The sequence below is a fragment of the Ailuropoda melanoleuca genome, chromosome 2, assembly GCF_002007445.2.
Source record: "Ailuropoda melanoleuca isolate Jingjing chromosome 2, ASM200744v2, whole genome shotgun sequence".
Taxonomy (NCBI): Eukaryota; Metazoa; Chordata; class Mammalia; order Carnivora; family Ursidae; genus Ailuropoda; species Ailuropoda melanoleuca.
The window spans coordinates 86,960,360-86,967,193 of record NC_048219.1 but is presented as its reverse complement, the minus strand read 5'-3'; the positions used below and the strand labels follow the sequence as shown (position 1 = coordinate 86,967,193).

Here is a 6,834-nt window from a genome sequence, read left to right as displayed (position 1 = left end):
TGGGTGGGCTCGAACCACCAACCTTTCGGTTAACAGCCGAACGCGCTAACCGATTGCGCCACAGAGACCTTCGGGGAGCCCCCGCCCACATCCCGGTAGAGAGCAAGCACGCACTCAACGCTAGGGGGAGCCACCCGCCTCCTGACTGAGGCGAGTAGGGCCGGAGGGAAGCCGAAGGCCGGTGGGTTCCCGGGACGGTTCTTCCCGTTTGTTCCGCCGGCGCCCGTGCTTCGGCGCCGCTGGCGCTCCGCTCGCTCCACTCGGCTGCGGTCGGTGTGGGGGAAGCTGGAGGGAGGGTGGGGTGGGGGTGGTCAAAAGGGCGCAAACGCCAAGAGGCGGCAAGGAAAAGCCGGGGAGGCGTTCCCGGGGACAAGGGACAAGGAGACTTCCCAGGACGCCTGTGCAGAGGCACCAGCCGGATTGCGGGACCGGAGAATGCTTTTTGTATTTGGTTCGTCCTTATGGCGGAGGAGAGTCGAGAGGAAGGGAAGGAAAACCTGAGAGCGGGTAGGAAAGGGACCGCAGCGCCAGTACCTGCAGTTCGACCGAAAAGAAAGCGGCGCAGTAACTGGAATGACTGTGCGTCAAAAGTCCTAGCGCGACGGCCGAGCCTGCCGCCGGGAGGGTGGCGCGCCGTGATCGTATAGTGGTTAGTACTCTGCGTTGTGGCCGCAGCAACCTCGGTTCGAATCCGAGTCACGGCAGTCCTCCCAGGTGCTCGCTGACCCTCCCTTTTACTTTGCGTTTAAACCCGCCCGGGCCCCGTCCCTTACCTGGGGGCCAGGGAGCCCTGCTTCCCGCCGGCCACCGGGAGCCAGGAGGTCGTCTTCACCCGAAGGAAAGGAAAACTCCGCTCGGCACTAACCTCGGACCTTCTCCGCTCTGACTCTGAGCGCAAGGAGACTGAACTAAAGGGCTTATCTTCAGCGCGGCTCCAAATGAGGACAAGTCTCCGAGTCCCCAACTGTCCAGCGAGGAGCCTCGTGGGCTGTCGTTGCTGGGAAACGGCGTCTCTGTGTTCCTCAAAAAACCCTAAGGATCTTCAAAGACCAGAGACGACTTTCCATCAGATAAGTGTCACCTCCTCCGCAGACCTGTTGAGCGCCTCGAACCTTGGCTCCTGGGAATCTCTGCTTCAGGGGACTTTCTCAGCCCGTGGCTATTGTCCCCCTTGTGGTCATCACAGCAACCTCTCTAGTTAGTCGTGGCAGAGCCTCAAGGATTTGAAAATGCCTGTCGGCAGCCACTTCCACGCCAGATGGTATCCATCGGGATACCACTGAGAGTTGTGCTTGTTCCCCATCTTTGCCAAGATTGGGTGTTTCCTACCCTTATAATTTTAGTCGTGCTGCTGGGAGCAGTGCTATCTCAGCGCGATTTTAATATCCATTTCTCTGGCGGCTAAAAATTTTGAGCACTCTTTTACGTGCTTTGCTGGCCTCGTGTGTCTTCTTTTCCGAAGGGTCTGTTCATGTCTTTTCCCCATCTAAAAAACTTGAGTTGTCTGATTTGTTTTAATTATCAGTTTGAAGGAGCTCTTTGTACCTTGTAGTTACACGTTTGCGGGGTTGCTTGCTTGTTTTGTCAGATATATTTTGTGAACATTTTCTCCCTGTCTGTGCCTTGCTGTTTTCACTGTCTTGGTGGCGTCTTTGGATGAGAAGATACGGTTAACGTTGATGAAGTCCAACTTGAAATGTCTTTTTTTATATATACATGTTTTTTTCCTGGGTCTTGTTTAGTACATCTCTGCCTACCACCAAGTCACAAAGTATCCTCAAAAAAATGCTTTATGCCTTTAACTTTTATGTTTTGCGAGGCACCTCCCATTAATTTTTGTGTGTAGTGTGAGGCAGAAATAACGCTGTTTCCCGCCCCCGTTGACTGAACCTATTTCCTTTCCCCGTTGAACTGTTTCTATTGAAAACGAATTCACCAGGTCAGCTGTGGGTCAGTTTCCGGTCTCCCAGCTCAGTCCGTTTCCCTGTTTGTGTCTCCTGATGCCACTGGCACATTGCACGGTCTCTAGGGGCTCCGAGGAAGTCTTCAGGTGCGGTAGCATAAGCTGCGGGGGCAGCAGGTTGTAGGGGGGTGGGGGTGGGGGGCATAAACCCGGAATCCAGTTCCCGGCCGCCGAGCCCTCCTTGAAAGCGGTCGGTACGCGCGGCCTCGGTTGCTGCGTCCCCCGGAGTCCACCGGGTGATGTTGGGGACGCCGGGGTCTCACGCCGGGCGCCTCCCCTCCCGCGCCCTCGCGGCGACCTCGTGTCCGCACGCGGCCTCGCGAAGGTGCGTCTCCAGGGCCGCTCTGAGGGGCGGCGGGCCGGGCCGGGCCGGGCCGGGCCGACTCGCGGTGGGCCTGGCGGACCTGGCCGCCCTCGGGGCATCTCCTGCGGGCTCTTGTTTTGGAGAGAGCTGGGAGGGAACGTCCTTACTGAAAGCGCTCCTGGGAGGACGGGTGACCTCCCTGAAGGCCCAAGGCCTTCCACAGCTCAGGGGGAAAATGTCACTCCCGTGGGCAACCAGAAGAAGCGTCCTCCATCGGCTCCCTGGTGGTCTAGTGGCTAGGATTCGGCGCTTTCACCGCCGCGGCCCGGGTTCGATTCCCGGTCAGGGAATTACTTTTTACGCAGGAATCTGCCTTTCATCCTCGGAGGTGCGGTGCGGTGCGCTGTCCGCCCCGCACCACGCGGACTCTTCAACTCCCGCGACGGGGCGTGGGGATGGGGGGTGGTGGACGGCGGGTCCCTTTTCGGGGCGCACAGGGCTTGCTGGTCCCCAGGTCCGTCGACCTCAGAAGTGACTTCCGAGGGCCACTGAGGAGCGGGCTCGTGTTTACGCTACGCGGCAGAGGTTCCCAACCCTGTGGGGTCGCCCCAGGGGCGCAGATCAGGCTGAGCTCCGAAAAACCCATCTCTGGAGGCCAAGCCACGTCGCGGTGTTCGTGTGTACCCCGGACACCGGCCGGTGGGCCCAGCCTCGTCAGCTCAGTTCGCGCAGAAAAGGCTTACTCCGCGTTCGGAAGACGTGCCTGGACCCAATACCCGCGAGGGTTGAGAGGAAGGGGAGCGCTGGGAGGCGAGCGGGTCCTCCTCGAAGGCTGTCCCATTCGCAGATGAAGCGGTGTAGGGAGGCGCTGCTAACTGACCCGACGAAGGTAGCAAGGGAAGTGTGCACCAAATGGGAAACTCTTACTGCTTCCGTAAGCCGAAGCCCACAGGAGTCTAAATCAACACTAGGACACCAGAACGACCGTGCCACAGTCAAAGCCCACTGTTTCTCCAAGGACTGCTGCACTGAAGCCCTGTAGACTCCACCAGGCACGGGGCACATTTCCTTTTTTCCCTTCGACACTGGCTCCGAAGCCTTTTGGGGTCAACGCGACGTCTACTGGAAGGCACGAAGAGAGCGAGCCGGGGCCGGGGGAGGCGCTGCGCGGCCCGAGAGCGCAGAGGCTGCAGGCGCGGTGTGGAGATGAGGCCGCGCAGGGGCTGCCGGGCGGTGGGTGTGGAGCCGCTGCTGAAAGGCGGAAGGTCGAAGGGGCGAACTCGTGGGTTCTCCGGGGTCGCTTGAACTCCTTTCGGGAGCGGTTGGGAAGAATGGCGAGGGTTGGGTGGAGGGGAAGGTGGTGACCCTGAGTGTACCATGGAGGGATGGAAGGCTGCAGGTGGGGGCGGGAGCAAGGGTTCCATGGTCCTGATGGTGGTTGTCCCACAGCGACGTTCGTCCATTACGTCCTGGGTGCTCTGGACCCCGTGGTTGTCTCTTTTAGCCCCCACGTGGGTCTTTCCTCCTAGGGCTGCCGGTAAATGCAGAGTTATCGAAGTCGGAGAATACACTCTATTTCATTTCCGGTTGCGAGTCTAGAAGTAGATGGCAAGCTTGCCGCTAACATTTGCAGGTGCTCGTGCAAAAAGTAAAAACAGACGCATCAAAAAGCTTCTTCTGCTCTTAAGTGGATTGCCAGGATAACTTATTTTGTCTTCTGTTCCGGGGACCTTGAGGGCTAGGAACACGGATATCGACATTTTCAGTCCCAAGCTCACTTGAGGAGGTCCTCACTACATTAAGGTGGGACTCTAAAGTCTTAAGCCCTTGGGGGGAGGGGTGACCCTAGTCCTGCCCCTTCAAATCCCAGGGCTCTTTGGACAAGGTGGCCTTGGCACTACAAGCAGTATAAGGTAAAGGAAAGTTTAAAAAGCCCATGAGAATAAATAAATTGAGTAAGCAAGCAGCTGCCTGGCTGGCTCACTCCAGTAGAGCATGCGACACTGGATCCCCCCCCCCCCGGGTTGTGAATTCCAGCCCCAGGTTGGATGTAGAGATTACTTGACAGTAAAATCCTTAAACATAAAGTAAAAAAGCCCCTGAGGAAGTTGTGGCCACGGGCTTGACCTCTAGTGGATGTAGCCTTGAGGGTACATAGCCTGGGTAGTCCAGGAGACCCTAGGCCATCAAATTGGTGTGGTATGTTTCCCAGCAGGTAACAAACTCTAAGAGCCTGACAGAGGAGAACATATTCAAAGGAGAGCACACTCATCGAAGGGCTGTAGAAGTACCCTCCAATAACATTTCCAGAGACTCAACCAGCATCTAGAATTCAGTTATAAGACATAAGATGAAACCTCAGGTATCTGGAATTTTGGAGATACTCCCATCAATGCTTGTATCAGAGTAGACATGAAGATGGAAATTAGGAAATAATTCTGAATCAAATAAAACTGAAAAGACTGCAGCTACTGCACAAGGTATGGTGAAACCAGTCTTCAGAGGATCATACACAGCTTTAAATGTAAATCATGACAATTAGGGCTGGTCACTAATGGGCTAAACCTCCATCTCAGAGAGTAACCAAAAAAATAACAAGAACAACCAAAGCAGAGAGGACCAGAAATTAACTATAAAAGCAGGAATTTGAAAATTAGAAATGCAATTTTAGAAATCAAAGAGGAAATGAAAGTAAGAGAGAAAATTAGAAATAAATATACAAAAGAGAAAAGTCAATGGTTGGATCTTTGAAAAGACCGCTCAGATAAAACGGGGAAGAGGGAAGAAGGAAGTCACTGCTACTGAATGGGTAGACATAAGGAAACAATAAATGAATATCACAAACACGCATATGTCAACCAATTAAAAGTTTTAGAGGGCATGTAGGTATATGGCAATAATGAATTGGGCAGGGGTGGGGAGGAGGACTAGTCCTACAAGCATTATTATTATTATTATTATTATTATTATTATTATTATTATTATTTTAATTAGAACTCAGAAGTCTTCCTGCAAAGAAAGCTCAAGGACCAAAAAAGTTCATTAGAAGAAATGACTCCAAAAACAAAGAAATTCTAAAAGCATCAAAAGATGGCAGAATTCCCCAATTTATGTTTATGAGTTTGGGTTGAAACCAAAAACCAAAAGGGCAATGTGAAAAACAGAAATTACAGGCCTCACTTATTGCTGAGTATACATAGCTGCAAAAATTCTTTAAAAGACTGGATCAAAATAACTATTAAAAGATATGTCGTGACAGAATTGGTCTTACGCTGGGGAAACATTTGATTATCATTAGAAGATACATGAATTCATCACATTAACAACTTATAGGAGGAAAATCAGAATCACTAAAGCACAGAAAAGGTGTTTGAAAAAATTCATTATCAGTTTATGATTGTTCAAAACCTCGTAGCGTAAGAGGAAGAGAAGAGAACAGTCATAATCCGCTAAAGGGTAGCTTCCAAACCAAAAACAAACAAATAAAAACCTTCAGCACACGTGACAGTTGATGATAAAATACTGACAGTTTCCCCCTACCCTTACCAGTTAGGAACCAGCAAGAAGCAGACGCAGAGGCCCACCACAACCACTTCTCTTCAGCACTGTGATGGAGAACTTAGCCGGTGAGAAAAGGCAAGAAAGAGTATGAGAAGTGAAAATGAAAAAAGAGTACTATAGTTATTTATATATATATGAAATAAATTACTAGAACTCTTAAGAGAATTGAGTTTCTTTGGTATGTACACAAATAGAGAAAGCAGGCAAAATTGAAGATTCAAAAACCGAAGGTATTAAAAACATTATAAATGTTCAATGATTATAGCATATAAGAACTCAATCCCATGTACTTGGGGGGGGGGCAGGGGAAGGATGACATATGATCCCTACCTCCACCACAACCAAAATCACTTCCATGTGGATCAGGCACCAAAGTGTGAAATGAAACGGCAAATGATTTTTGTTGGTGTTAATGAGCAGGGTATTCCCATGATCTCAAGGGTAAGCAAGGATTTTAAAAGTAAGACAAAAAGATGAATTCTTAATGAAGAGGCTGATTAAGTCAACTACTTCAAGGATCTGTGTTCATCACAGCACAGAATCGAGGATAAAAAGTCAAGGCACAATTTGGGCCAACGTATCTGCAGTCAGCATAATCAACTGGTACGGAAAAAGACAGACCCATAGGAAAATCACCAAGGTTGAGGGGAAAAACATAGGAGAAAATTCAAGCGGCTAACAAACACGTAATGGTGCTCAAAGTCACTACCAAGAAGGGCTTTCCAAACGGGACCCTAATGAGAGAACATTACAGATAGGCAAAATAACAACAGCACCACTAATAATTAAATGGGAGTAGGGGATGAGGTAGCAGGTTATGACCAGGTAAAGCATGGGCATGATGCAGGAAAGGGCTAATACTATTTTACGCCTTCATCTGTGTGTAGGTTACACAGCTGCGTGCATTACAATCACTTGTTGTACGATACATACAGGTTCTGTGCATTTTACCTTACGTGTGTCACAATTTTTCAACAACCACCCCCCTTACCCCCATGCCCCCCCC

General features: G+C 50.9%; 3 non-coding genes across 3 annotated transcripts; 2 read left to right on the top strand and 1 right to left on the bottom strand.

Annotated features, from left to right (window-relative positions):
• On the bottom strand, positions 1-68 carry TRNAN-GUU. The gene has a single exon. It is a non-coding gene; the product is annotated as a tRNA-Asn (tRNA).
• Positions 69-632: 564 nt separating this feature from the next.
• On the top strand, positions 633-704 carry TRNAH-GUG. Its single transcript has one exon. It is a non-coding gene; the product is annotated as a tRNA-His (tRNA).
• A 1,841-nt stretch (positions 705-2,545) lies between these two features.
• Positions 2,546-2,617, top strand: TRNAE-UUC. The gene has a single exon. It is a non-coding gene; the product is annotated as a tRNA-Glu (tRNA).
• Positions 2,618-6,834: the final 4,217 nt, after the last annotated feature.